The 27,645-nt window shown below is 46.3% G+C and overlaps 6 non-coding genes and 43 pseudogenes across 6 annotated transcripts; all 49 read left to right on the top strand.

The window, feature by feature from the left end:
• Positions 1 to 9: 9 nt before the first annotated feature.
• On the top strand, positions 10 to 128 carry LOC148251139 (5S ribosomal RNA; annotated as a pseudogene).
• A 545-nt stretch (positions 129 to 673) lies between these two features.
• Positions 674 to 792, top strand: LOC148251140 (5S ribosomal RNA). The gene has a single exon (XR_015815871.1). It is a non-coding gene; the product is annotated as a 5S ribosomal RNA (ribosomal RNA).
• A 561-nt stretch (positions 793 to 1,353) lies between these two features.
• LOC148251141 (5S ribosomal RNA) lies at positions 1,354 to 1,471 on the top strand (annotated as a pseudogene).
• Positions 1,472 to 2,000: 529 nt separating this feature from the next.
• Positions 2,001 to 2,119, top strand: LOC148251142 (5S ribosomal RNA; annotated as a pseudogene).
• A 570-nt stretch (positions 2,120 to 2,689) lies between these two features.
• Positions 2,690 to 2,808, top strand: LOC148251143 (5S ribosomal RNA). Its single transcript, XR_015815600.1, has one exon. It is a non-coding gene; the product is annotated as a 5S ribosomal RNA (ribosomal RNA).
• Positions 2,809 to 3,367: 559 nt separating this feature from the next.
• LOC148251144 (5S ribosomal RNA) lies at positions 3,368 to 3,486 on the top strand. The gene has a single exon (XR_015814518.1). It is a non-coding gene; the product is annotated as a 5S ribosomal RNA (ribosomal RNA).
• A 1,240-nt stretch (positions 3,487 to 4,726) lies between these two features.
• Positions 4,727 to 4,845, top strand: LOC148251145 (5S ribosomal RNA; annotated as a pseudogene).
• A 559-nt stretch (positions 4,846 to 5,404) lies between these two features.
• LOC148251146 (5S ribosomal RNA) lies at positions 5,405 to 5,523 on the top strand (annotated as a pseudogene).
• A 204-nt stretch (positions 5,524 to 5,727) lies between these two features.
• On the top strand, positions 5,728 to 5,846 carry LOC148251147 (5S ribosomal RNA; annotated as a pseudogene).
• Positions 5,847 to 6,407: 561 nt separating this feature from the next.
• LOC148251148 (5S ribosomal RNA) lies at positions 6,408 to 6,525 on the top strand (annotated as a pseudogene).
• A 201-nt stretch (positions 6,526 to 6,726) lies between these two features.
• LOC148251149 (5S ribosomal RNA) lies at positions 6,727 to 6,845 on the top strand (annotated as a pseudogene).
• Positions 6,846 to 7,409: 564 nt separating this feature from the next.
• Positions 7,410 to 7,528, top strand: LOC148251150 (5S ribosomal RNA; annotated as a pseudogene).
• A 209-nt stretch (positions 7,529 to 7,737) lies between these two features.
• LOC148251151 (5S ribosomal RNA) lies at positions 7,738 to 7,856 on the top strand. Its single transcript, XR_015814964.1, has one exon. It is a non-coding gene; the product is annotated as a 5S ribosomal RNA (ribosomal RNA).
• A 562-nt stretch (positions 7,857 to 8,418) lies between these two features.
• On the top strand, positions 8,419 to 8,537 carry LOC148251152 (5S ribosomal RNA; annotated as a pseudogene).
• Positions 8,538 to 8,742: 205 nt separating this feature from the next.
• On the top strand, positions 8,743 to 8,861 carry LOC148251153 (5S ribosomal RNA; annotated as a pseudogene).
• Positions 8,862 to 9,096: 235 nt separating this feature from the next.
• On the top strand, positions 9,097 to 9,215 carry LOC148251154 (5S ribosomal RNA; annotated as a pseudogene).
• A 175-nt stretch (positions 9,216 to 9,390) lies between these two features.
• On the top strand, positions 9,391 to 9,509 carry LOC148251155 (5S ribosomal RNA; annotated as a pseudogene).
• Positions 9,510 to 9,718: 209 nt separating this feature from the next.
• Positions 9,719 to 9,837, top strand: LOC148251156 (5S ribosomal RNA; annotated as a pseudogene).
• Positions 9,838 to 10,396: 559 nt separating this feature from the next.
• On the top strand, positions 10,397 to 10,515 carry LOC148251157 (5S ribosomal RNA; annotated as a pseudogene).
• A 509-nt stretch (positions 10,516 to 11,024) lies between these two features.
• LOC148251158 (5S ribosomal RNA) lies at positions 11,025 to 11,143 on the top strand (annotated as a pseudogene).
• A 205-nt stretch (positions 11,144 to 11,348) lies between these two features.
• On the top strand, positions 11,349 to 11,467 carry LOC148251159 (5S ribosomal RNA; annotated as a pseudogene).
• Positions 11,468 to 11,672: 205 nt separating this feature from the next.
• On the top strand, positions 11,673 to 11,791 carry LOC148251160 (5S ribosomal RNA; annotated as a pseudogene).
• An 882-nt stretch (positions 11,792 to 12,673) lies between these two features.
• On the top strand, positions 12,674 to 12,792 carry LOC148251161 (5S ribosomal RNA; annotated as a pseudogene).
• A 209-nt stretch (positions 12,793 to 13,001) lies between these two features.
• On the top strand, positions 13,002 to 13,120 carry LOC148251162 (5S ribosomal RNA; annotated as a pseudogene).
• A 564-nt stretch (positions 13,121 to 13,684) lies between these two features.
• LOC148251163 (5S ribosomal RNA) lies at positions 13,685 to 13,803 on the top strand (annotated as a pseudogene).
• A 205-nt stretch (positions 13,804 to 14,008) lies between these two features.
• On the top strand, positions 14,009 to 14,127 carry LOC148251164 (5S ribosomal RNA; annotated as a pseudogene).
• A 994-nt stretch (positions 14,128 to 15,121) lies between these two features.
• LOC148251165 (5S ribosomal RNA) lies at positions 15,122 to 15,240 on the top strand (annotated as a pseudogene).
• A 563-nt stretch (positions 15,241 to 15,803) lies between these two features.
• On the top strand, positions 15,804 to 15,922 carry LOC148251166 (5S ribosomal RNA; annotated as a pseudogene).
• A 561-nt stretch (positions 15,923 to 16,483) lies between these two features.
• On the top strand, positions 16,484 to 16,602 carry LOC148251167 (5S ribosomal RNA). The gene has a single exon (XR_015815289.1). It is a non-coding gene; the product is annotated as a 5S ribosomal RNA (ribosomal RNA).
• Positions 16,603 to 16,807: 205 nt separating this feature from the next.
• Positions 16,808 to 16,926, top strand: LOC148251168 (5S ribosomal RNA; annotated as a pseudogene).
• Positions 16,927 to 17,161: 235 nt separating this feature from the next.
• Positions 17,162 to 17,280, top strand: LOC148251169 (5S ribosomal RNA; annotated as a pseudogene).
• A 207-nt stretch (positions 17,281 to 17,487) lies between these two features.
• On the top strand, positions 17,488 to 17,606 carry LOC148251170 (5S ribosomal RNA; annotated as a pseudogene).
• Positions 17,607 to 17,841: 235 nt separating this feature from the next.
• LOC148251171 (5S ribosomal RNA) lies at positions 17,842 to 17,960 on the top strand (annotated as a pseudogene).
• Positions 17,961 to 18,521: 561 nt separating this feature from the next.
• LOC148251172 (5S ribosomal RNA) lies at positions 18,522 to 18,639 on the top strand (annotated as a pseudogene).
• Positions 18,640 to 18,843: 204 nt separating this feature from the next.
• Positions 18,844 to 18,962, top strand: LOC148251173 (5S ribosomal RNA; annotated as a pseudogene).
• A 209-nt stretch (positions 18,963 to 19,171) lies between these two features.
• Positions 19,172 to 19,290, top strand: LOC148251174 (5S ribosomal RNA; annotated as a pseudogene).
• A 235-nt stretch (positions 19,291 to 19,525) lies between these two features.
• Positions 19,526 to 19,644, top strand: LOC148251175 (5S ribosomal RNA; annotated as a pseudogene).
• A 563-nt stretch (positions 19,645 to 20,207) lies between these two features.
• Positions 20,208 to 20,326, top strand: LOC148251176 (5S ribosomal RNA; annotated as a pseudogene).
• A 205-nt stretch (positions 20,327 to 20,531) lies between these two features.
• Positions 20,532 to 20,650, top strand: LOC148251177 (5S ribosomal RNA). The gene has a single exon (XR_015814768.1). It is a non-coding gene; the product is annotated as a 5S ribosomal RNA (ribosomal RNA).
• A 561-nt stretch (positions 20,651 to 21,211) lies between these two features.
• LOC148251178 (5S ribosomal RNA) lies at positions 21,212 to 21,329 on the top strand (annotated as a pseudogene).
• A 204-nt stretch (positions 21,330 to 21,533) lies between these two features.
• On the top strand, positions 21,534 to 21,652 carry LOC148251179 (5S ribosomal RNA; annotated as a pseudogene).
• A 208-nt stretch (positions 21,653 to 21,860) lies between these two features.
• Positions 21,861 to 21,979, top strand: LOC148251180 (5S ribosomal RNA; annotated as a pseudogene).
• A 562-nt stretch (positions 21,980 to 22,541) lies between these two features.
• LOC148251181 (5S ribosomal RNA) lies at positions 22,542 to 22,660 on the top strand (annotated as a pseudogene).
• Positions 22,661 to 23,923: 1,263 nt separating this feature from the next.
• On the top strand, positions 23,924 to 24,042 carry LOC148251182 (5S ribosomal RNA; annotated as a pseudogene).
• Positions 24,043 to 25,221: 1,179 nt separating this feature from the next.
• On the top strand, positions 25,222 to 25,340 carry LOC148251183 (5S ribosomal RNA; annotated as a pseudogene).
• Positions 25,341 to 25,787: 447 nt separating this feature from the next.
• Positions 25,788 to 25,906, top strand: LOC148251184 (5S ribosomal RNA; annotated as a pseudogene).
• A 205-nt stretch (positions 25,907 to 26,111) lies between these two features.
• Positions 26,112 to 26,230, top strand: LOC148251185 (5S ribosomal RNA; annotated as a pseudogene).
• Positions 26,231 to 26,436: 206 nt separating this feature from the next.
• Positions 26,437 to 26,554, top strand: LOC148251186 (5S ribosomal RNA; annotated as a pseudogene).
• A 530-nt stretch (positions 26,555 to 27,084) lies between these two features.
• LOC148251187 (5S ribosomal RNA) lies at positions 27,085 to 27,202 on the top strand (annotated as a pseudogene).
• Positions 27,203 to 27,645: the final 443 nt, after the last annotated feature.

The following is a 27,645-nucleotide window of genomic DNA, read 5'->3' on the forward strand; positions in this document are numbered from 1 at the left end:
AAATTAAACAGGTACGATCATACCAGCACTAAAGCCCCGGATCCCATCAGAACTCCGCAGTTAAGTGTGCTTGGGCGAGAGTAGTACTCGAATGTGTGACCACTTAGGAAGCCCTCGTGTTGCACCTATTTTTTTTCGGATGGGTTGTTCGACGTTACGCGCGAATGGAATTATAAACTGCTGGTTCATTTGCAAAGGTGAGTCACGGTGCCGGGGCATATTACTTGATATTAGAACGAGAAAGAGAGATGAAACAGGGAAGGAGAAGGAGGGGGAGGGAAGGAGAAGGAGTGTATGTATTTTCAGCACGAAATGAAACAGGTGCGATCATACCAGCACTAATGCAACGGATTCTATCAGAACTCTGTAGGTAAGGGTGCTTGGGCGAGAGAAGTACTAGCATGGGTTACCTCCTGCGAAGTCCTTATATTTCAGCAATTTTCTTGTGAAGTTCTCGTGTCGCACCAATTTTTTTTCAGACGGGTCGTTCGACGTTACGCGCGTCTGGAACTAGGGTCCGCTGGTTTATACGCAAATATGAGTCAAGAAGCAGGGGCATTTTAATCGATATTAGAACGAGAATGAGAGGTGAAGTGTGAACGCACAAGGAAACAATTGACGGGAGGGGGAAGAAATGAGAAGGAGTGTATGTATTTGCAGCGCGAAATTAAACAGGTGCGATCATACCAGCATTAAAGCTCCGGATCCCATCAGAACTCCGCAGTTAAGTGTGCTTGGGCGAGGGTAGTACTCGGATGGGTGACCACTTGGGAAGCCCTCGTGTTGCACCAATTTTTTTTCGGATGGGTTGTTCGACGTTACGCGCGAATGGAATTATAAACCGCTGGTTCGTTTGCAAATGTGAGTCATGGTGCCGGGGAATATTGCTTGATATTAGAACGCGAAAGAGAGATGCAGAGTGCACGCACAAGGAAACAAATGACGGGAGGGGGGATGGGAGGATAAAGAGTGTATGTATTTGCAGTGCAGAATGAAACATGAGGGATCATACCAGCCCTAATGCAACGAATTCTATCAGAACTCCGCAGTTAAGGGTTCTTGGGCGAGAAAAGTACTCGGATGGGTGACCTCCTGCGAAGTCCTTATATTTCACCCATTTTCTTGGGAGGTCGTCGTGTTGCACCCATCTTTTTGCAGATGATTCTTTCGACGTTACGCGCGACTTGATTTATGGTCCGCAGGTTTATTCGCAAATGTGAGTCACGGCGCCGTGGCATTTTACTTGATATTAGAACGAGTACGGGAGGTGCAGAGCGAACGCACGAGGAAACAAATGACGGGAGGAGGAAGAAAAAAGAAGGAGTGTATGTATTTGAAGTGCAAAATTAAAAAAGTGGCATCATACCAGCACTAATGCACTGGATCCCTTCAGAACTCTGCAGTTAAGCGTGCTTGGGCGAGAGTAGTACTCGGATGGGTGACCTTTTGGGAAGTTCTCGTATCGCAACAATTTTTTTTCATATGGGTCGTTCGACGTTACGCGCGACTGGAACTATGGTCCGCTGGTTTATACGCAAATGTGAGTCAAGAATCAGGGGCATTTTAATCGATATTAGAACGAGAAAGAGAGGTGCAGTGTGAAGGCACAAGGAAACAAATGATTGGAGGGGGGAGGGAAGAAGGAGTGTATGTATTTTCAGCACGAAATTAAACAGCTGCGGTCACACCAGCACAAATGCACCGGATCCCATCAGAACTCCGTAGTTAAGTGTGCTTTGGCAAAAGTAGTACAATAATGCGTTACCTCCTGGGAAGTTCTCGTTTTGCACCCATTTTTTTTTTCAGATGTGTCGTTCGACGTTACGCGCGACTTTAATTATGGTCCGCAGATTTATTCGCAAATGTGAGTCACGACGCCATGGCATTTTACTTGATATTTGAACGACAACGAGAGGTGCAGTGCGCACGCACAAGGAAACAAATGACGAGAGGGGGAATAAAGGTGAAGGAGTTTATGTATTTGCAGCGCAAAATTAAACAGTTGCTATCATACCAGCACTAATGCACCGGATCCCATCAGAACTCCGCAGTTAAGTGTGCTTGGGCGAGAGTAGTACTCGGATGAGTGACCTCCTGGGAAGTCCTCTTGTCGTATTAATTTTTTTTCAGACGGGTCGTTCGACGTTACGCGCGACAAGAACTAGGGTCCACTGGTTTATAAGCAAATGTGAGTCAAGAAGCAGGGGCATTTTAATCGATATTAGTCGATATTAGAACGAAAAGGAGAGATGCAGAGTGCACGCACAAAGAAACAAATGACGGGAGGGGGGATGGAGGGAGAAAAAGTGTATGTATTTGCAGCGCAGAATGAAACATGAGCAATCGTACCAGCACGAATGCAACAGATTCTATCAAAAATCCGCAAGTTAAGGGTTCTTGGGCGAGAGTAGCACTAGGATGGGTGACCTCCTGCGAAGTCCTTATATTTCACCCATTTTCTTTGGAAGTCCTCGTGTTGCACCCATTTTTTTGCAGATGATTCTTTCGACGATAAGTGCGACTTGAATTATGGTCCTCAGGTTCATTCACAAATGTGAGTCACGACACCTTAGCGTTTTATTGATATTAGAACGAGCACGGGAGGTGCACTGCGCACGCATAAGGAAACAAATGACGGGAGGGGGAAGAAAGGAGAAGGAGTTTATGTATTTACAGCGCAGAATTAAACGGGTGCGATCATACCAGCACTAATGCACCGGATTCCATCAGAACTCTGCAGTTAAGTGTGCTTGGGCGAGAGTAGTACTCGGATGGGTGACCCCTTGGGAAGTCCTCGTGTCGCACTAATTTTTTTTCAGACGAGTCGTTCGACGTTACGCGCGACTGGAACTAGGGTCCGCTGGTTTATACGCAAATGTGAGTCAAGAAGCAGGGGCATTTTAAACGATATTAGAACAAGAATGAGAGGTGCAATGTGAACGCACAAGGAAACAATTGATGGGAGGGGGAGGGAAAGAGAAAAATTGTATGTATTTGCAGCGCAGAATGAAACAGGTGCGATCATACCAGCACTAATGCAACGGATTCTATCAGAACTCCGTAGGTAAGGGTGCTTGGGCGAGAGTAGTAATAGCATGGGTTATCTCCTGCGAAGTCCATATATTTCACCCATTTTCTTGTGAAGTCCTCGTGTTTCACCCATTTTTTTGCAGATGATTCTTTCGACGTTACGCGCGACTTGAATTATGGTCCTCAGGTTTATTCGCAAATGTGAGTCACGGCGCTGTAGCATTTTACTTGATATTAGAACGAGAACGGGAGGTTTAGCGCGCATGAACAAGGAAACAAATGACGGGAGGAGGAAGAAAAGAGAAGGAGTGTATGTATTTGCAGCGCAAAACTAAACAGGTGCGATCATACCAGCACTAAAGCCCCGGATCCCATCAGAACTCCGTAGTTAATAGTGCTTGGGCGAGAGTAGTACTCGGATGGGTGACCTCCTGGGAAGTCCTCGTGTCGCACTAATTTTTTTTCAGACGGGTCGTTCGACGTTACGCGCGACTGAAACTAGGGTCCGCTGGTTTATACGCAAATGTGAGTCAAGAAGCAGGGGCATTTTAATCGATATTAGAACGAGAAGGATAGGTGCAGTGTGAACGCACAAGGAAACAATTGATGGGAGGGGGAGGGAAGGAGAAGGAGTGTATGTATTTTCAGCACGAAATGAAACAGGTGCGATCATACCATCACTAATGCAACGGATTCTATCAGAACTCCGTAGGTAAGGGTGTTTGGGCGAGAGTAGTACTAGCATGGGTTACCTCCTGCGAAGTCCTTATATTTCACCCATTTTCTTGGGAGGTCCTCGTGTTGCACCCATCCTTTTGCAGATGATTCTTTCGACGTTAAGCGCGACTTGATTTATGGTCCGCAGGTTTATTTACAAATGTGAGTCACGGCGCTGTGGCATTTTACTTGATATTAGAACGAGTACAGAAGGTGCAGTGCGCACGCACAAGGAAACAAATGACGGATGAGGAAGAAAAGAGAATGAGTGTATGTATTTATAGTGCAAAATTAAACAAGCGGCATCATACCAGCACTAATGCACTGGATCCTATTAGTACTCTTCAGTTAATTGTGCTTTGGCGAGAGTAGTACTCGGATGGGTGACCTCTTAGGAGGTCCTTGTATCGCACCAATTTTTTTTTAGATGGTTCGTTCGACGTTACGCGCGACTGGAACTATGGTCCGCTAGTTTATATGCAAATGTGAGTCAAGAAGCAGGGGCATTTTAAACGATATCAGAACGAGAAGGAGAGGTGCAGTGTGAACGCACAAGGAAACAATTGATGCGAGGGGGAGGGAAGGAGAAAAAGTGTATGTATTTGCAGTGCAGAATGAAACAGGTGCGATAATACCAGCACTAATGCAACGGATTCTATCAGAACTCCGTAGGTAAGGGTGCTTGGGCGAGAGTAGTACTAGCATGGGTTACCTCCTGCGAAGTCCTTATATTTCACCCATTTTCTTGTGAAGTCCTCGTGTTGCATCCATTTTCTTTTTTTCAGATGTGCCGTTCGACGTTACGCGCGACTTTAATTATGGTCCACAAATTTATTCGCAAATGTGAGTCACGGCGCCGTGGCATTTTACTTGATATTTGAACGAGAACGAGAGGTGCAGTGCGCACGCACAAGGAAACAAATGACGGGAGGGGGAAGAAAGGAGAAAGAGTTTATGTATTTACAGTGCAGAATTAAACCGGTGCGATCATACCAGCACTAATGCACCGGATCCCATCAGAGCTCTGCAGTTTAGTGTGCTTGGGCGAGAGTAGTACTCGGATGGGTGACCTCCTGGGAAGTCCTCGTGTCGCACCAATTTTTTTTCAGACGGGTCTATCGACGTTACGCGCGACTAGAACTGGGGTCCGCTGGTTTATACGCAATTGTGAGTCAAGAAGCAGAGGCATTTTAATCGATATTAGAACGAGAAGGAGAGGTGCAGTGTGAACGCACAAGGAAACAATTGATGGGAGGGGGAGGGAAGGAGAAGGAGTGTATGTATTTTCAGCACGAAATGAAACAGGTGCGATCATACCAGCACTAATGCAATGGATTCTATCATAACTCCGTAGGTAAGGGTGCTTGGGCGAGAGTAGTACTAGCATGGGTTACCTCCTGCGAAGTCCTTATATTTCACCCATTTTCTTGTGAAGTCCTCGTGTTGCACCCATTTTTTTGCAGATGATTCTTTCGACGTTACGCGCGACTTGAATTATGGTCCTCAGGTTTATTCGCAAATGTGAGTCACGGCGCTGTAGCATTTTACTTGATATTATAACGAGAACGGGAGGCGCAGTGCGCACGCACAAGGAAACAAATGATAGGAGGGGGAAGAAAGGGGAATGAGTTTATGTATTTGCAGCGCAAAATTAAACAGGTGTTATTATACCAGCACTAATGTACCGGATCTCATCAGAACTCCGCAGTTAAGTGTGCTTGGGCGATATTAGTACTCGGATGGGTGACCTCCTGGGAAGTCCTCGTGTCACACCAATTTTTTTTCAGACGGGTCGTTCGACATTACGCGCGTCTGGAACTAGGGTCCGCTGGTTTATACGCAAATGTGAGTCAAGAAGCAGGGGCATTTTAATCGATATTAGAACGAGAAGGAGAGATGAAGTGTGAACGCACAAGGAAACAAATGACGGAGGGGGAAGAAAGGAGAAGGAGTGTATGTATTTGCAGCGCGAAATTTAACAGGTGCGATCATACTAGCACTACAGCCCCGGATTCCATCAGAACTCCGCAATTAAGTGTGCTTGGGCGAGAGTAGTACTCGGATCGGTGACCACCTGGGAAGCCCTCGTGTTGCACCTATTTTTTTTCGGATGGGATGTTCGACGTTATGCGCGAATGGAATTATAAACCGCTGGTTCATTTGCAAAGGTGAGTCACGGTGCCGTGGCATATTACTTGATATTAGAACGAGAAAGAGAGATGCAGAGTGCACGAATAAGGAAACAAATGACGGGAGGGGGGATGGGAGGAGAAAGAGTGTATGTATTTGCAGTGCAGAATGAAACATGAGGGATCATACTAGCACTAATGCAACGGATTCTATCAGAACTCCGCAGTTAAGGGTGCTTGGGCGAGAAAAGTACTCGGATAGGTGACCTCCTGCGAAGTCCTTATATTTCACCTATTTTCTTGGGAGGTCCTCGTGTTGCACCCATCTTTTTGCAGATGATTCTTTCGACGTTACGCGCGACTTGATTTATGGTCCGCAGGTTTATTCGCAAATGTGAGTCACGGCGCCGTGGCATTTTACTTGATATTAGAACGAGTACGGGAGGTGCAGTGCGCACGCACAAGGAAACAAATGACGGGAGGAGGAAGAAAAGAGAATGAGTGTATATATTTGAAGCGCAAAAATAAACAAGTGGCATCCTACCAGCACTAATGCACTGGATCCCATCAGAACTCTGCAGTTAAGTGTGCTTGGGCGAGAGTAGTACTCGGATGGGTGACCTCTTGGGAAGTCCTCGTATCGCAACAATTTTTTTTCAGATGGGTCGTTCGACGTTACGCGCGACTGGAACTATGGTCCGCTGGTTTATACGCAAATATGTGTCAAGAATCAGAGGCATTTTAATCAATATTCGAACGAGAAGGAGAGGTGCAGTGTGAACGCACAAGAAAACAAATGATGGGAGGGGGGGAGGGAAGGAGTGTATGTATTTTCAGCACGGAATGAAACAGGTGCGGTCACACCAGCACTAATGCACCGGATCCCATCAGAACTCCGCAGTTAAGTGTGCTTTGGCGAAAGTAGTACAACGATGGGTTACCTCCTGGGAAGTTCTCGTGTTGCACCAATTTTTTTTTTTTTCAGATGTGCCGTTCGACGTTACACGTGACTTTAATTATGGTCCGCAGATTTATTCGCAAATGTGAGTCACGGCGTCGTGGCATTTTACTTGATCTTTGAACGAGAATGATAGGTGCAGTGCGCACCCACAAGGAAACAAATGACGGGAGGGGGAAGAAAGGAGAAGGAGTGTATGTATTTGCAGTGCGAAATGAAACAGGTGCGATCATACCAGCACTAATGCAACGGATTCTATCAGAAATCCGTAGGTAAGGGTGCTTAGGTGAGAGTAGTACTAGCATGGGTTACCTCCTGCGAAGTCCTTATATTTGACCCATTTTCTTGTGAAGTCCTCGTGTTGCACCCATTTTTTTGCAGATGATTCTTTCGACGTTACGCGCGACTTGTATTATGGTCCTCAGGTTTATTCCGAAATGTGAGTCACGGCACTGTAGCATTTTACTTGATATTAGAACGAGAACGGGAGGTGCAGTGCGCACGCAAAAGGAAACAAATGACAGGAGGGGGAAGAAAGGGGAATGAGTTTATGTATTTGTAGCGCAAAATTAAACGGGTGCGATCATACCAGCACAAATGCACCGGATCCCATCAGAACCTCGCAGTTAAGTGTTCTTTGGCGAAAGTAGTACAATGATGGGTTACCTCCTGGGAAGTTCTCGTGTTGCACCCATTTTCTTTTTTTCAGATGTGCCGTACGACGTTACGTGCTACTTTTATTATGGTCCGCAGATTTATTCGCAAATGTGAGTCACGGTGTCGTGGCATTTTACTTGATATTTGAACGAGAACGAGAGGTGCAGTGTGCACGCACAAGGAAACAAATGACGGGAGGGGGAAGAAAGGAGAAGGAGTTTATGTATTTGCAGCGCAAAATTAAACAGGTGCGATCATACCAGCACTAATGCACCGGATCCCATCAGAACTCCGCAGTTAAGTGTGCATGGGTGAGAGTAGTACTCGGATGGGTGACCTCTTGGGAAGTCCTCGTGTCGCACTAATTTTTTTTTCAGACGGGTCGTTCGACGTTACGCGCGACTGGAACTAGGGTCCACTGGTTTATACGCAAATGTGAGTCAAGAAGCAGGAGCATTTTAATCGATATTAGAACGAGAAGGAGAGATGCAGAGTGCACGCACAAGGAAACAAATGACGGGAGGGGGGATGGAGGGAGAAAACGTGTATGTATTTGCAGCGCAGAATGAAACATGAGCAATCATACCAGCACCAATGCAACGGATTCTATCAGAACTCCGCAAGTTAAGGGTGCTTGGGCGAGAGTAGCACTAGGATGGGTGACCTCATGCGAAGTCCTTATATTTCACCCATTTTCTTAGGAAGTCCTCGTGTTCCACCCATTTTTTTGCAGATGATTCTTTCGACGATACGCGCGACTTGAATTATGGTCCTCAGGTTTATTCGCAAATGTGAGTCACGGCACCCTAGCATTTTACTTTATATTAGAAGGAGCACGGGAGGTGCAGTGCGCACGCACAAGGAAACAAATGACGGGAGGGGGAAGAAAGGAGAAGGAGTTTATGTATTTGCAGTGCGGAATTAAACGGGTGCGATCATACCAGCACTAATGCACCGAATCCCATCAGAACTCCGCAGTTAAGTGTTCTTTGGCGAGAGTAGTACTCGGATTGGTGATCTCCTAGGAAGTCCTCGTGTCGCACCAATTTTTTTTCAGACGGGTCGTTCGACGTTACGCGTGACTGGAACTAGGGTCCGCTGGTTTATACGCAAATGTGAGTCAAGAAGCTGGGCCATCTTAATCGATATTAGAACGAGAAGGAGAGGTGCAGTGTGAACACACAAGGAAACAATTGATGGGAGGGGGAAGGAAGGAGAAGGAGTGTATGTATTTTCAGCAAGAAATGAAACAGGTGCGATCATACCAGCACTAATGCAACGGATTCTATCAGAACTCCGTAGGTAAGGGTGCTTGGGCGAGAGTAGTACTAGCATGGGTTACCTCCTGCGAAGTTCTTATATTTCACCCATTTTCTTGTGAAGTCCTCGTGTTGCACCCATTTTTTTGCAGATGATTCTTTCGACGTTACACGCGACTTGAATTATTATCCTCAGGTTTATTAGCAAATGTGAGTCACGGCGCCGTGGCATTTTACTTGATATTAGAACGAGTACGGGAGGTGCATTGCGCACGCACATGGAAACAAATGACGGGAGGAGGAAGAAAAGAGAAGGAGTGTATGTATCTGAAGAGCAAAATTAAACAAGTGGCATCATACCAGCGCTAATGCACTGGATCTCATTAGAACTCTGTAGTTAAGTGTGCTTGGGCGAGATTAGTACTCGGATGGGTGACCTCCTGGGAAGTCCTCGTTCGACGTTAGGCGCGTCTGGAACTAGGGTCCGCTGGTTTATACGCAAATGTGAGTCAATAAGCAGGGGCATTTTAATCGATATTAGAACGAGAATGAGAGGTGAAGTGTGAACGCATAAGGAAACAAATGACGGGAGGGGGAAGAAAGGAGAAGGAGTGTATGTATTTGCAGCGCGAAATTAAACAGGTGCGATCATACCAGCACTAAATCTCCAAATCCCATCAAAATTCCGCAGTTAAGTGTGCTTGGGCGAGGGTAGTACTCGGATGGTTGACCACCTGGGAAGCCCTCGTGTTGCACCCATTTTCTTTTTTACAGATGTGCCGTTCGATGTTACGCGCGACTTTAATTATGGTCCGCAGATTTATTCACAAATGTGAGTCACGGCGCCGTGGCATTTTACTTGATATTTGAACGAGAACGAGAGGTGCAGTGCGCACGCACAAGGAAACAAATGACGGGAGGGGGAAGAAAGGAGAAGGAGTTTATTTATTTGCAGCGCAAAATTAAACAGTTTAGATCATACCAGCACTAATGCACCGGATCCCATCAGAACTCCACAGCTAAGTGTGCTTGGGCGAGAGTAGTACTCGGATGGGTGACCTCCTGGGAAGTCCTTGTGTCGCACCAATTTTTTTTCAGACGGGTCGTTCGACGTTACGCGCGACTGGAACTAGGGTCCGCTGGTTTATACGCAAATGTGAGTCAAGAAGCAGGGGCATTTAAATCGATATTAGAACGAGAAGGAGAGGTGCAGTGTGAATGCACAAGGAAACAATTGATGGGAGGGGGAGGGAAGGAGAAGGAGTGTATGTATTTTCAGCACGAAATGAAACAGGTGCGATCATACCAGCACTAATGCAACGGATTCTATCAGAACTCCGTAGGTAAGGGTGCTTGGGCGAGAGTAGTACTAGCGTGGGTTACCTCCTACGAAGTCCTTATATTTCACCCATTTTCTTGTGAAGTTCTCGTGTTGTACCCAGTTTTTTGCAGATAATTCTTTTGATGTTACGGGCGACTTAAATTATGGTCCTCAGGTTTATTCGCAAATGTGAGTCACGACGCTGTAGCATTTTACTTGATATTAGAACGAGAACGGGGGGTGTAGTGCGCAAGCACTAGGAAACAAATGACGGGAGGGGGAAGAAAGGGGAAAGAGTTTATGTATTTGCAGCGCGAAATTAAACAGGTGCGATCATACCAGCACTAATGCACCGGATCCCATCAGAACTCCGGAGTGAAGTGTGCTTTGGCGAGATTAGTACTCGGATGGGTGACCTCCTGGGAAGTCCTCGTGTCGCACCAATTTTTTTTTCAGACGGGTCGTTCGACGTTACGCGTGTCTGGAACTAGGGTCCGCTGGTTTATACGCAAATGTGAGTCAAGAAGCAGGGGCATTTTAATCGATATTAGAACGAGAATGAGAGGTGAAGTGTGAACGCACAAGGAAACAAATGACGGGAGGGGGAAGAAAGGAGAAGGAGTTTATATATTTGCAGCGTTGAATTAAACGGGTGCACTGGATCCATCAGAACTCCGCAGTTAAGTGTGCTTGGGCGAGAGTAGTACTCGGATGGGTGACCTCCTGGGAAGTCCTCGTGTCGCACCAATTTTTTTTCAGACGGGTTGTTCGACGTTACGCGCGACTGGAACTAGGGTCCATTGGTTTATACGCAAATGTGAGTCATGAAGCAGGGGCATTTAAATCGATATTAGAACGAGAAGGAGAGGTGCAGTGTGAACGCACAAGGAAACAAATGACGGGAGGGGGAAGAAAGGAGAAGGAGTTTATGTATTTGCAGTGCGAAATTAATCAGGTGCGATCATACCAGCACTAATGTAACAGATCCCATCATGACTCCGTAGTTAAGTGTGCTTGGGCGAGAGTAGTACTCGGATGGGTGGCCACTTGTGAAGTCTTCGTGTTGCACCCATTTTTTTGCAGATGATTCTTTCGACGTTACGCACCACTTGAATTATGGTCCTCAGGTTTATTCGCAAATGTGAGTCACGGCGCTGTAGCATTTTACTTGATATTAGAACGAGAACGGGAGGTGCAGTGCGCACGCACAAGGAAACAAATGACGGGAGGGGGAAGAAAGGGGAATGAGTTTATGTATTTGCGGCGCAAAATTAAAGAGGTGCGATCATACCAATACTAATGCACCGGATCCCATCAGAACTCCGCAGTGAAGTGTGATTGGGCGAGATTAGCACTCGGATGGGTAACCTCCTAGGAATTCCTCGTGTCGCACCAATTTTTTTTCAGACTGGTTGTTCGACGTTACGCGCGTCTAGAACTAGGGTCCGCTGGTTTATACGCAAATGTGAGTCAAGAAGCAGGGGCATTTTAATCGATATTAGAACGAGAATGAGAGGTGAAGTGTGAACGCACAAGGAAACAAATGACAGGAGGGTGAAGAAAGGAGAAGGAGTGTATGTATTTGCAGCGCAAAATTAAACAGGTGCGACCAAACCAGCACTAAAGCTACGGATCCCATCAGAACTCCACAGTTAAGTGTGCTTGGGCGAGGGTAGTACTCGGATGGGTGACCACTTGCGAAGCCCTCGTGTTGCACCTAATTTTTTTCGGATGGGTTGTTCGACATTACGCGCGAATGGAATTATAAACCGCTGGTTCATTTGCAAAGGTGAGTCACTGTGCCGGGGTATATTACTTGATATTAGAACGAGAAAGAGAGATGCAGAGTGCACGCACAAGAAACAAATGACGGGAGGGGGGATGGAAGGAGATAGAGTGTATGTATTTGCAGTGCAGAATGAAACATGAGGGATCATACCAGCACTAATGCAACGGATTCTATCAGAACTCCGCAGTTAAGGGTGCTTGGGCGAGAAAAGTACTCGGATGGGTGACCTCCTGCGAAGTCCTTATATTTCACCCATTTTCTTGGGAGGTCCTCGTGTTGCACCCGTCTTTTTGCAGATGATTCTTTCGAAGTTACGCGCGACTTGATTTATGGTCCGTAGGTTTATTCGCAAATGTGAGTCACGGCACCGTGGCATTTTACTTGAGATTAGAACGAGTACGGGAGGTGCAGTGCGCACGCACAAGGAAATAAATGACGGGATGAGGAAGAAAGGAGAAGGAGTGTATGTATTTGAAGCGCAAAATTAAACACGTGGCATCATACCAGCACTAATGCACTGGATCCCATAAGAACTCTGCAGTTAAGTGCGCTTGGGAGAGAATAGTCCTCGGATGGGTGACCTCTTGGGAAGTCCTCGTACCGCAATAATTTTTTTTTAGATGGGTCGTTCGACGTTAAGCGCGACTGGAACTATGGTCCGCTTGTTTATACGCAAATGTGAGTCAAGAATCAGGGGCATTTTAATCGATACTAGAACGAGAAGGAGAGGTGCAGTGTGAACGCACAAGGAAACAAATGACGGGAGGGGGGGAGGGAAGAAGGAGTGCATGTATTTTCAGCACGAAATTAAACAGGTGCGGTCACACCAGCACAAATGCACCGGATCCCATCAGAACTCCGCAGTTAAGTGTACTTTGACGAAAGTAGTACAATGATGGGTTACCTCTTGGGAAGTTCTCGTGTTGCACCCATTTTTTTTTTTTCAGATGTGTCGTTCGACGTTACGCGCGACTTTAACTATGGTCCCCAGATTTATCCGCAAATGTGAGTCACGGCGCTGTGGCATTTTACTTGATATTTGAACGAGAACGAGAGGTGCAGTGCGCACGCACAAGGAAACAAATGACGGGAGGGAGAAGAAAGGAGAAGTAGTTTATGTATTTGCAGCGCGAAATTAAATAGGTGCGATCATACCAGCACTAATGCACCGGATCCCATCAGAATTCCGCAGTTAAGTGTGCTTGGGCGAGAATCGTACTCGGATGGGTGAAATCCTGGGAAGTCCTCGTGTCGCACTAATTTTTTTTTTTCAGACGGGTCGTTCGACGTTACGCGCGACTGGAACTAGGGTCCACTGGTTTATACGCAAATGTGAGTCAAGAAACAGGGGCATTTTAATCGATATTAGAACGAGAAGGAGAGATGCAGAGTGCACGCACAAGGAAGCAAATGACGGGAGGGGGGATTGAGGGAGAAAAAGTGTATGTATTTGCAGCGCAGAATGAAACATGAGCAATCATACCAGCACCAATGCAACGGATTCTATCAGAACTCCGCAAGTTAAGGGTGCTTGGGCGAGAGTAGCACTAGGATGGGTGACCTCCTGCGAAGTCTTTATATTTCACCCATTTTCTTAGGAAGTCCTAGTGTTGCACCCATTTTTTTGCAGATGACTCTTTCGACGTTACGCGCGACTTGAATTATTGTCCTCAGGTTTATTTGCAAATGTGAGTCACGGCGGTGTAGCATTTTACTTGATATTAGAACGAGAACGGGAGCTACAGTGCGCACGCACAAGGAAACAAATGACGGAAGGGGGACGAAAGAGGAATGAGTTTATGTATTCGCAACGCGAAATTAAACAGGTGCAATCATTCCAGCACTAATGCACCGGATCCCATCAGAACTCCGCAGTTAAGTGTGCTTGGGCGAGAGTAGTACTCGGATGGGTGACCTCTTTGGAAGTCCTCGTGTCGCACCAATTTTTTTTCAGACGGGTCGTTCGACGTTACGCGCGACTGGAATTAGGGTCCGCTGGTTTATACACAAATGTGAGTCAAGAAGCAGGGGCATTTTAATCGATATTAGAATGAGATTGAGAGGTGAAGTGTGAACGCACAAGGAAACAAATGATCGGAGGGGGAAGAAAGGAGAAGGAGTGTATGTATTTACAGCGCGAAATTAAACAGGAGCGATCATACCAGCACTAAAGCCCCAGATCCCATCAGAACTCCGCAGTTAAATATGCTTGGGCGAGAGTAGTACTCGGATTGGTGAACACTTGTGAAGCCCTCGTGTTGCACCTATTTTTTTCGGATGGGTTGTTCGACGTTACGCGCGAATGGAATTATAAACCGCTGGTTCATTTGCAAATGTGAGTCACGGTGCGGGGGCATATTACTTGATATTAGAACGAGAAATAGAGATGCAGAGTGCACGCACAAGGAAACAAATGACGGGAGGGGGGATGGGAGGAGAAAGAGTGTATGTATTTGCAGTGCAGAATGAAACATGAGGGATCATACCAGCACTAATACAAAGGATTCTATCAGAACTCCGCAATTAAGGGTGCTTGGGCGAGAAAATTACTCGGATGGGTGACCTCCTGCGAAGTCCTTATATTTCACCCATTTTCTTGGGAGGTCCTCGTGTTGCACCCATCTTTTTGCAGATGATTCTTTCGACGTTACGCGCGACTTGATTTATGGTGACCTCCTGGGAAGTCCTCGTGTTGCACCCATTTTTTTCGGATGGGTCGCTCGATGTTACGCGCGAATGCAATTATAAACCGCTGGTTCATTCGCAAAGGTGAGTCACGATGCTAGGGCATTTTACTGGATATTAGAACGAGAAGGAGAGATGCAGAGTGCACGCACAAGGAAACAAATGACGGGAGAGGGGATGGAGGGAGAAAGAGTGTATGTATTTGCAGCGCAGAATGAAACATGAGCGATCAAACCAGCACCAATACAACGGATTCTATCAGAACTCTGCAAGTTAAGGGTGCTTAGGCGAGAGTAGCACTAGGATGGGTGACCTCATGCGAAGTCCTTATATTTCACCTATTTTCTTAGAAAGTCCTCGTGTTACACCCATTTTTTTGCAGATGATTCTTTCGACGTTACGCGCGACTTGAATTATGGTCCTCATGTTTATTCGCAAATGTGAGTCACGGCACCGTTGCATTTTACTTGATATTAGAACGAGCACGGGTGGTGCAGTGCGCACGCACAAGGAAAAAAATGACGGGAGGGGGAAGAAAGGAGAAGGAGTTTATGTATTTGCAGCGCAAAATTAAACGGGTGTGATCATACCAGCATTAATGCACCGGATCCCATCAGAACTCTGCAGTTAAGTGTGCTTCGGCGAGAGTAGTACTCAGATGGGTGACCTCCTGGGGAGTCCTCGTGTCGCACCAATTTATTTTCAGATGGGTCGTTTGACGTTACGCGCGACTGGAACTAAGGTCCGCTGGTTTATACGCAAATGTGAGTCAAGAAGCAGGGGCATTTTAATCGATATTAGAACGAGAAGGAGAGGTGCAGTGTGAACGCACAAGGAAACAATTGACGGGAGGGGGAGGGAAGGAGAAGGAGTGTATGTATTTTCAGCACGAAATGAAACAGGTGCGATCATACCAGCACTAATGCAACGGATTCTATCAGAACTCCGTAGGTAAGGGTGCTTGGGCGAGAGTAGTACTAGCATGGGTTTCCTCCTGCGAAGTCCTTATATTTCACCCATTTTCTTGTGAAGTCCTCGTGTTGCACCCATCTTCTTTTTTTCAGATGTGCCGTTCGACGTTACGCGCGACTTTAATTATGGTCTGCAGATTTATTCGCAAATGAGAGTCACGGCACCGTGGCATTTTACTTGATATTTGAACGAGAACAAGAGGTGCAGTGCGCATGCACAAGGAAACAAATGACGGGAGGGGGAAGAAAGGGGAATGAGTTTATGTATTTGCAGCGCAAAATTAAACAGGTGCGATCATACCAGCACTAATGTACCGGATCCCATCAGAACTCCGCAGTGAAGTGTGCTTGGGCGAGAGTAGTACTCGGATGGGTGACCTCCTGGGAAGTCCTCGTGTCGAACTAATTTATTTTCAGACGGGTCGTTCGACGTTACGCGCGACTGGAACTAGGATCCGCTGGTTTATACGCAAATGTGAGTCAAGAAGCAGGGGCATTTTAATCGATATTAGAACGAGAATGAGAGCTACAGAGTGCACGCACAAGGAAACAAATGACGAGAGGGGGGATGGAGGGAGAAAAAGTGTATGTATTTGCAGCGCAGAGTGAAACATGAGCAATCATACCAGCACCAATGCAACGGATTCTCTCAGAACTCCGCAAGTTAAGGGTGCTTGGGCGAGAGTAGCACTAGGATGGGTGACCTCCTGCAAGGTTCTTATATTTCACCCATTTTTTTAGGAAGTACTCGTGTTGCACCCATTTTTTTTCAGATGATTCTTTCGACGATACGCACGACTTGAATTATGGTCCTCAGGTTTATTCGCAAATGTGAGTCACGGCACCGTAGCATTTTACTTGATATTAGAACGAGCACGGGAGGTGCAGTGCGCACGCACAAGGAAACAAATGACGGGAGGGGGAAGAAAGGAGATGGAGTATATGTATTTGCAGCGCAAAATCAAACGGGTGCGATCATACCAGCATTAATGCATCGGATCCCATCAGAACTCCGCAGTTAAGTGTGCTTGGGCGAGAGTAGTACTCGGATGGGTGACCTCCTGGGAAGTCCTTGTGTCGCACCAATTTTTTTTCAGACGGGTCGTTCGACGTTACGCGCGACTGGAACTAGGGTCCGCTGGTTTATACGCAAATGTGAGTCAAGAAGCAGGGGCATTTAAATCGATATTAAAACGAGAAGGAGATGTGCAGTGTGAACGCACAAGGAAACAATTGATAGGAGGGGGAGGGAAGGAGAAGGAGTGTATGTATTTTCAGCACGAAATGAAACAGGTGCGATCATACCAGCACTAATGCAACGGATTCTATCAGAACTCCGTAGGTAAGGGTGCTTGGGCGAGAGTAGTACTAGCGTGGGTTACCTCCTGGGAAGTCCTTATATTTCACCCATTTTCTTGTGAAGTCCTCGTGTTGCACCCATTTTTTTGCAAATGATTCTTTCGATGTTACGCGCGACTTGAATTATGGTCCTCAGGTTTATTCACAAATGTGAGTCACGGCGCTGCAGCATTTTACTTGATATTAGAACGAGAACGGGAGGTGTAGTGCGCACGCACAAGGAAACAAATGACGGGAGGGGGAAGAAAGGAGAAGGAGTTTATGTATTTGCAGTGCGAAATTAGAAAGGTGCGATCATACTAGCACTAATGCACCGGATCCCATTAGAACTCCGCAGTTAAGTGATCTTCGGCGAGAGTAATACTCGGATGGGTGACCTCCTGTGAAGTCCTCGTGTCGCACTAATTTTTTTTTTCAGACCGGTCGTTCGACGTTATGCGCGACTGCAACTAGGGTCCACTGGTTTATACACAAATGTGAGTCAAGAAGCAGGGGCATTTTAATCGATATTAGAACAAGAAAGAGAGATGCAGAGTGCACGCACAAGGAAACAAATGACGGGAGGGGGAGGGAAGGAGAAAGAGTGTATGTATTTTCAGCACGAAATGAAAGAGGTGCGATCATACCAGCACTAATGCATCGGATTCTATCAGAACTCCGTAGGTAAGGGTGCTTGGGCGAGAGTAGTACTAGCATGGGATACCTCCTGCGAAGTTCTTATATTTCACCCATTTTCTTGTGAAGTCCTCTTGTTGCACCCATTTTTTTGCAGATGATTCTTTCAACGTTACGCGCGACTTGAATTATGGTCTTCAGGTTTATTTGCAAATGTGAGTCACGGCACCGTAGTATTTTACTTGATATTAGAACGAGCACGGGAGGTGTAGTGCGCACGCACAAGGAAAGAAATGACGGGAGGGGGAAGAAAGGAGAAGGAGTTTATGTATTTGAAGCGCGGATTTAAACGGGTGCGATCATACCAGCACTAATGCACTGGATCCCATCAGAACTCTGTAGTTAAGTGTGCTTGGGCGAGAGTAGTACTCGGATGGGTGACCTCCTGGGAAGCCCTCGTGTTGTACCTATTTTTTTTCGGATGGGTTGTTCGACGTTACTCGTGAATGGAATTATAAACCGCTGGTTCATTTGCAAAGGTGAGTGACGGTGCCGGGGCATATTACTTGATATTAGAACGAGAAAGAGAGATGCAGAGTGCACGCACAAGGAAACAAATAACGAGAGGGGGGATGGAAGGAGAAAGAGTGTATGTATTTGCAGTGCAAAATGAAACATGAGGGATCATACCAGCACTAATGCAACGGATTCTATCAGAACTCCGCAGTTAAGGGTGCTTGGGCGAGAAAAGTACTCGGATGGGTGACCTCCCGCGAAGTCCTTATATTTAACCCATTTTCTTGAGAGGTCCTCGTGTTGCACCCATCTTTTTGCAGATGATTCTTTCGACGTTACGCGCGACTTGATTTATGGTCCGCAGGTTTATTCGCAAATTTGAGTCACGGCGCCGTGGCATTTTACTTGATATTATAACGAGTACGGGAGGTGCAGTGCGCACGCACAAGGAAACAAATGACGGGAGGAGGAAGAAAAGAGAAGGAGTGTATGTATTTAAAGCGCAAAATTAAACAAGTGGCATCATACCAGAACTAATGCACTGGATCCCATCAGAACTCTGCAGTTAAGTGTGCTTTGGCGAGAGTAGTACTCAGATGGGTGACCTCTTGGGAAGTCCTCGTATTGCAACAATTTTTTTTCAGATTGGTCGTTCGACGATACGCACGATTAGAACTATGGTCCGCTGGTTTATAGGCAAATGTGAGTAAAAAATCAGGGGCATTTTTATCGATATTAGAACGAGAAGGAGAAGTGCAGTGTGAACGCACAAGGAAACAAATGATGGGAGGGGGGGAGGGAAGAAGGAGTGTATGTATTTTCAGCACGAAATTAAACAGGTGCGGTCACACCAGCACAAATGCACCGGATCCCATCTGGACTCCGAAGTTAAGTGTGCTTTGGCGAAAGTAGTACAATGATGGGTTACCTCCTGGGAAGTTCTCGTGTTGCACCCATTTTCTTTTTTTCAGATGTGCCGTTCGACGTTACGCGCGACTTTAATTATGGTCCGCAGACTTATTCGCAAATGTGAGTCACGCCGCCGAGGCATTTTACTTGATATTTGATCGAGAACGAGAGGTGCAGTGCGCACGCACAAGGAAACAAATGACGGGAGGGGGAAGAAAGGAAAAGGAGTTTATGTATTTGCAGCGCACAATGAAACTGGTGCGATCATACCAGCACTAATGCACCAGATCCCATCAGAACTCCGCAGATAAGTGTGCTTGGGCGAGAAAAGTACTCGGATGGGTGACCTTCTGCGAAGTCCTTATATTTCACCCATTTTCTTGGGAGGTCCTCGTGTTGCACCCATCCTTTTGCAGATGACTCTTTCGACGTTACGCGTGACTTGATTTATGGTCCGCAGGTTTATTTACAAATTTGAGTCACGGCGCCGTGGCATTTTACTTGATATTATAACGAGCACGGGAGGTGCAGTGCGAACGCACAAGAAAACAAATGACGGGAGGGGGAAGAAAGGAGAAGGAGTTTATGTATTTGCAGCGCGGAATTAAAAGGGTGCGATCATACCAGCACTAATGCACCGAATCCCATCAGAACTCCGCAGTTAAGTGTGCTTGGGCGAGAGTAGTACTCGGGTGGGTGACCTCCTGGGAAGTCCTTGTGTCGCACAAATTTATTTTCAGACGGGTCGTTCGACGTTACGCGCGACTTGAACTAGGGTCCGCTGGTTTATACGCAAATGTGAATCAAGAAGCAGGGGCATTTTAATCGATATTAGAACGAGATGGAGAGGTGCAGTGTGAACGCACAAGGAAACAATTGATGGGAGGGGGAGGGAAGGAGAAGGAGTGTATGTATTTTCAGCACGAAATGAAACAGGTGCGATCATACCAGCACTAATGCAACGGATTCTATCAGAACTCCGTAGGTAAGGGTGCTTGGGCGAGAGTAGTACTAGCATGGGTTACCTCCTGCGAAGTCCTTATATTTCACCAATTTTCTTGCGAAGTCCTCGTGTTGCACCCATTTTCTTTTTTTCAGATGTGCCGTTCGACGTTACGCGCGACTTTAATTATAGTCCGCAGATTTATTTGCAAATGTGAGTCACGGCGCCGTGGCATTTTACTTGATATTTGAACGAGAACGAGAGGTGCAGTGCGCACGGACAAAAAAACAAATGACGGGAGGGGGAAGAAAGGGGAATGAGTTTATGTATTTGTAGCGCAAAATTAAACAGTTGCGATCATACCAGCATTAATGCATCGGATCCCATCAGAACTCCGCAGTGAAGTGTGCTTGGGCGAGATTAGTATTCGGATGGGTGACCTCCTGGGAAATCCTCGTGTCGCACCAATTTTTTTTCAGACGGGTCGTTCGACGTTGCGCGCGTCTGGAACTAGGGTCCGCTGGTTTATACGCAAATGTGAGTCAAGAAGCAGGGGCATTTTAATCGATATTAGAACGAGAATGAGAGGTGAAGTGTGAACGCCCAAAGAAACAAATGATGGGAGGGGGAAGAAAGGAGAAGGAGTGAATGTATTTGCAGCGCGAAATTAAACAGGTGCGATCATACCAGCACTAAAGCTCCGGATCCCATTAGAACTCCGCAGTTAAGTGTGCTTAGGCGAGAGTAGTACTCGGATGGGTGACCACTTGGGAAGCCCTCGTGTTGCACCTATTTTTTTTCGGATGGGTTGTTCGACGTTGCGCGCGAATGGAATTATAAACCGCTGGTTCATTTGCAAAGGTGAGTCACGGTGCCGGGGCATATTACTTGATATTAGAACGAGAAATAGAGATGTCGAGTGCACGCACAAGGAAACAAATGACGGGAGGGGGGATGGAAGGAGAAAGAGTGTATGTATCTGTAGTGCAGAATGAAACATGAGGGATCATACCAGTACTAATGCAACGGATTCTATCAGAACTCCGCAGTTAAGGGTGTTTGGGAGAGAAAAGTACTCAGATGCGTGACCTCCTGCGAAGTCCTTATATTTCACCCATCTTCTTGGGAGGTCCTCGTGTTGCACCCATCTTTCTGCAGATGATTCTTTCGACGTTACGCGCGACTTGATTTATGGTCCGCAGGTTTATTCGCAAATGTGAGTCACGGCGCCGTGGCATTTTACTTGATATTAGAACGAGTACGGGAGGTGCAGTGCGCACGCACAAGGAAACAAATGACGGGAGGAGGAAGAAAAGATTAGGAGTGTATGTATTTGAAGCGCAAAATTAAACAAGTGGCATCATACCAGCACTAATGCACTGGATCCCATCAGAACTCTGCAGTTAAGTGTGCTTGGGCGAGAGTAGTACTCGGATGGGTGACCTCTTGAGAAGTCCTCGTATCGCAACAATTTTTTTTCAGATAGGTCGTTCGACGTTACGCGCGACTGGAACTATGGTCCGCTGGTTTATACGCAAATGTGAGTCAAGAATCAGGGGCATTTTAATCGATATTAGAACGAGAAGGAGAGGTGCAATGTGAACGCAAAAGGAAACAAATGATGGGAGGGCGGGAGGGAAGAAGGAGTGTATGTATTTTCAGCACGAAATTAAACAGGTGCGGTCACACCAGCACAAATGCAACGTATCCCATCAGAACTCCGCAGTTAAGTGTGCTTTGGCGAAAGTAGTACAATGATGGGTTACCTCCTGGGAAGTTCTCGTGTTGCACCCATTTTTTTTTTTCAGATGTGCCGTTCGACGTTACGCGCGGCTCTAATTATGGTCCGCAGATTTATTCGCAAATGTGAGTCACAGCGCCGTGGCATTTTTCTTGATACCTGAACAAGAAGGAGAGGTTCAGTGCGCACGCACAAGGAAACAAATGACGGGAGGGGGAAGAAAGGAAAAGGAGTTTATGTATTTGCAGCGCGAAGTTAAACATGTGCGATCATACCAGCACTAATGCATCGGATCCCGTCAGAACTTCGCAGTTAAGTGTGCTTGGGCGAAATTAGTATTCGGATGGGTGACCCCCTGGGAAGTCCTCGTGTCGTACTAATTTCTTTTTTAGACGGGTCGTTCGACGTTACGCGCGACTGGAACCTGGGTTCACTGGTTTATACGCAAATGTGAGTCAAGAAGCATGGGCATTTTAATCGATATTAGAACGAGAATGAGAGATGCAAAGTGCACGCACAAGGAAACAAATGACGGGAGGGGGGATGGAGGGAGAAAAAGTGTATGTATTTGCAGCGCAGAATGAAACATAAGCAATCATACCAGCACCAATGCAACGGATTCTATCAGAACTCCGAGAGTTAAGGGTGCTTAGGCGAGAGTAGCACTAGGATGGGTGACCTCCTGCGAAGTCCTTATATTTCACCCATTTTCTTAGGAAGTCCTCGTGTTGCTCCCATTTTTTTGCAGATGATTCTTTCGACGATACGCGAGACTGGAACTATGGTCCTCAGGTTTATTCGCAAATGTGAGTCACGGAACCGTAGCATTTTACTTGATATTAGAACGAGCACGGTAGGTGCAGTGCGCACGCACAAGGAAACAAATGACGGCAGGGGGAAGAAAGGAGAAGGAGTTTATGTATTTGCAGCGCGAAATTAAATAGGTGCGATCATACCAGCACTAATACACCGGATGCCATCAGAACTCCGCAGTTAAGTGTGCTTGTGCGAGAGTAGTACTCGGATGGGTGACCTCTTGGGAAATCCTCGTATCGCACCAATTTTTTTTCAGACGGGTCGTTCGACGCTACGCGCGACTGGAACTAAGGTCCGCTTGTTTATACGCAAATGTGAGTCAAGAAGCAGGGGCATTTTAATCGATATTAGAACGAGAAGGAGAGGTGCAGTGTGAACGCACAAGGGAACAATTGATGGGAGGGGGAGGGAAGGAGAAGGAGTGTATGTATTTTCAGCACGAAATGAAACAGGTGCGATCATGCCAGCACTAATGCAACGGATTCTATCAGAACTCCGTAGGTAAGGGTGCTTGGGCGAGAGTAGTACTAGCATGGGTTACCTCCTGCGAAGTCCTTATATTTTACCCATTTTCTTGTGAGGTCCTCGTGTGGGAGGGGGGAGGGAAAGAGAAAGGGTATATGTATTTGAAGTGAGGAATAGGACGGGTGGGATCATACTAGCACTAATGCATCGTATCCACTCATAATCTGTAGTTAAGCGTGTTTGGGCGAGAGTAGTACTAGGATGGGTGACCTTTTGGGAAGACCTTGTGTTGCACCCATTTTTTTGCAGATGGGCCGTTCGACGTTATACGGGACTGGAACTATGATCCTCTGGTTTATTTATAAATATGAGTTACGGCGTCGGGGCATTTTACTTGATATTAGAAAGAGAATGAGAGGTTCATTGTGCACGCACAAGGAAACAAATGACGGGAGGGGGCAGGGAAGGAGAAGGAGTGTATGTATTTGCAACGCATATTCAAATAGGTGCGATCATACCAGCCTTAATATACCGGATCCCATCAGAACTTTTCAGTTAAGTGTGCTTTGGCGAGAGTAGTACTAGGATGGATGACCTCTTGGGAAGTCCTTATATTGCAACTATTTTTTTGTAGATGGGTCGTTCGACGTTACGCACGACTGGAACTATGGTCTGCTGGTTTATTCGCAAATGTGAGTCATAAGAACAACACATTTTACTTGATATTAGAACAAGAAGGAGAGGTACAGTGTGCGCATACAAGGAAACAAATACAGGAGAAGGGAGGGAAGGAGCAGTGTATGTATTTGCAGCGCGGATTGAAACAGGTGCACCCATTTTTTTTGTAGATGGGTCATTCGACGTTACACGCGAATGGAATTATGGTCTGCTTGTTTATTCGTAAATGTGAGTCATGGCGCCGAGGCAATTAACTTTATATTAAAACGGGAAGGAGAGGTGTAGTGTGCACGCACAACGAAACAAATCACGAAAAGGGGGAGGGGAGGAGAAGGAGTGTATGTATTTGAAGCGTGGAATGAAACAGGTGCGATCATACCAGCACTAATGCACCGGATCCCATCAGAACTCCACATTTAAGTGTGCTTGGGCAAGAGTAGTACTAGGATGGGTGACCTCCTGGGAAGTACTCGTGTTGCACCCATTTTTTTGAAGATGGGTCGTTTGATGTTACGTACGACTGGAACTATGGTCTACTAGTTTATTCACAAATGTGAGTCACGGTACCGAGGCCTTTTACTTGATATTAGAACGAGAAGGACAGGTACAGTGTGCAAGTACAAGAAAACAAATGACGGGAGGGGGGAGGGAAGGAGAAAGAGTGTATGTATTTGCAGCGCGAAATGAAATAGGTGCGATCATATCAGCACTAATGCATTGCATCCCATCAGAACTACGCATTAAAGTGTGCTTGGGCAAGAGTAGTACTAGGATGGGTGACCTCTTTGGAAGTACTCGTGTTGCGCATATTTTTTTGAAGATGGGTCGCTCGACATTACGCACGACTAGAACTATGGTCCGCTGGTTTATTCACAAATGTGAGTTACAGCACCGGGGCAGTTTACTTGATATTAAAAGGAGAATGAGAGGTGCAGTGTGCACGCATAAGGAAACAAATGACGGGAGGGGGGAGGAAGGAGAAGGAGTGTGTGTATTTGCAGCGCTGAATGAAACATGTGTCATTATACCATCACTAATTTACCAGATCCCATCAGAACTTCGTAGTTGAATGTGCTTAGGCGAGTGTAGTACTAGGAGTGGTGACCTCCTGGGAAGTCCTTGTGTTGCACCTATTTTTTTCAGATGGGGCATTCGATGTTACGGGCGACTGGAACTATGGTCCGCTGGCTTATTCGCAAATGTGACTCACGGCGCCGGAGAATTTTACTTGATAATAGAAAGAGAACCAAAGGTGTAGTGTGCACGCACAAGGAAACAAATGACGAGATGGGGGAGGGAAGGAGAAGGAGTGTATGTATTTGCAGCGCGGAATAAAACAGGTCCGATCATGGCAGCACTAATTCACCAGATTCCATCAGAACTCCGCAGTTAAGTGTGCTTGGGCGATAGTAGTATTAGGATGGGTGACCTCCTACGATGTACCCGTGTTGCACCCATTTTTTTACAGATGGTTCATTTGACGTTACGCATGACTTGAACAATGGTTCGCTAGTTTATTCGCAAATGTGAGTCACGGTGCCGAAGTATTTTACTTGATATTAGAATGAGAAGGAGAGGTGCAGTGTGCGTGCACAAGGAAACAAATGACGGGAGGGAGGAGGGAATGAAAAGGAGTGTAAGTATTTGCAGCGCGGATTGAAACATATGCGATCATACCAGCACTAATGCACCGGATCACATCAGAACTCCGCATTTAAGTTTGCTTGGGCGAGAGTAGTACTAGTATGGGTGACCTCCTGGGAAGTAATCGTGTTGCACCCATTATTTTGAAGATGGGTCGCTCGAGGTTACGCGCGACTGGAACTATGGTCCGCTAGTTTATTTGCAAATGTGAGTCACGGCGCTGAGGCATTTTACTTGATATTAAAAAGAGAAGGAGAGCTGCAGTGTGCACCCATAAGGAAAAAAATGACGGGAGGAGGGAAGGAGAAGGAATGTATGTATTTGCAGCGTAAAATGAAACAGGTGCCATTATACCATCACTAATTCACCGGATCCCATCAGAATTCTGCAGTTAAATGTGCTTGGGCGAGTGTAGTGCAAGGAGTGGTGATCTCCTGGGAAGTCCTCTTGTTGCACCTATTTTTTTTTAGATGGGCATTCGAAGTTACGCGCGAATGGAACTATGTTCCGCTGGTTTATTCGCAAATTGATGGGAGGATGGAGAGAAGGAGATGGAGTGTGTATATTTGCATCGCGGAATAAAACAGGTGCGATCATACCAGCACTAATGCACTGGATTCCATCAAAACTCCGCAGTTAAGTTTTCTAGGGCGAGAGTAGTACTAGGATGGGTGACCTACTGGCAAGTCCTCGTGTTGCACCCATTTTTTTGCAGATGGGTTGTTCGACGTTACGTGCGATTAGAACTACGTCTGCTGGTTTATTGGCAAATGTGAGTCAAGGCGCAAGGGCATTTTACTTGATATTAGTACTAAAAGAAGAAGTGCAGTGTTCACGCACAAGGAAACAGATGACGGGAGGGGGGGGGGGAGGAGAAGGAGGGTATATGTTTACAACGCAGAATGAATCAGATGCGATCATACCAGCACTAATGCACCGGATCCCATTAGAATTCTGCAGTTAAATGTGCTTGGGCGAGAGTAGTACTAAGATGGGTGACCTTCTTGGAAGTACTCGTGTTGCACACATTTTTTTACAGATGGGTCGTTCGATATTATGCGCGACTAGAATTATGGTATGCTGGTTTATTCGCAAATGTGAGTCATGGTGCCGGGACATTTTACTTGATATTAATACGAGAAAAAGAGTTGCAGTGTGCATGCACAAGGAAACAAATGACGAGAGGGGGGAGGGAATGAGAATGAGTGTATGTATTTGCAGCGCGGAATCAAATAAGTGCGATCATACTAGCACTAATGCACCGGATCCCATCAGAACTCCGCAGTTAAATGTGGTTGGGCGAGGTAGTACTAAGATGGGTGACCTCCTTGGAAGTACTCATGTTGCACCCATTTTTTTGCAGATGGGTCGTTCGACGTTACGCGCGACTGGAACTATGGTCCACTAGTTTATTCACAAATGTGAGTTACGGCGCCGCGACATTTTACTTGATATTAGAACGAGAAGGAAGGTGCAGTGTGCACGCATAAGGAAACAAATGATAGGAGGGGGGAGGGAATGAGAATGAGTGTATGAATTTACAGCGTGAAATGAAACAACTGCGATCATACCAGCACTAATGCACTAGATCCCATCAGAACTCCGCAGTTAATTGTGCTTGGGCGAGACTACTACTAGGATCGGTGACCTCCTGGGAAGTCCTCTTGTTACACTCCGTTTTTTACAGATGAGTCGTTCGAAGTTACACGTTACTGAAACTATTGTCAATTGGTTTATTTGTAAATGTGAGTCACGGTGCCGAGGCATTTTACTTGATATTAGAAGGAGAAGGAGAGGTGCAGTGGGCATGCACAAGGAAACAAATGACGGGAGAGGGGAGGAAAAGAGAATGAGTGTATGTATTTGCAGCGCGGAATGAAACTGGTGCGATCATACCAGCACTAATGCACCGGATCCCATCAGAACTCCACAGTCAAGTGTTCTTGGCGAGAGTAGTACTAGGATGGGTGACCTCCTTGGAAGTCCTCGTGTTGCACTCGTCTATTTCTTAATATTTTTCGTGCGTCCATTTATAATCTACCACGTGATAAGAGTGTCATTACGAGTATCGTAAATAATAGAACAAGCAAAATAGAGGTGCGGCGAGCGGTCCATTATTCTGGGTGTGAGTCGAGGCAACAGGCCATTTTACTTGATATTACAACTAGAAGTAGAGGTGCGGTGTCCATAGAGAGCGAAACAACTGATGGGCCCGGGGAGGGAAAGAGAAGGGGTATATGTATTTGAAGTGAGGAATAGGACGGATGGGATCATACTAGCAATAATGCATCGTATCCCATCATAATCTGTAGTTAAGCGTGTTTGGACGAGAGTAATACTAGGATGAGTGACCTCTTGGGAAGTTCTTGTGTTGTACCCGTCTTTTTGCGGACAAGGCATCAAATGTTACATGCGACCGGAGCCATAGTCCGTTGGTTCATTT

Source organism: Carica papaya, chromosome 8, assembly GCF_054855325.1.
Source record: "Carica papaya isolate Zhongbai chromosome 8, ASM5485532v1, whole genome shotgun sequence".
Taxonomy (NCBI): domain Eukaryota; kingdom Viridiplantae; phylum Streptophyta; class Magnoliopsida; order Brassicales; family Caricaceae; genus Carica; species Carica papaya.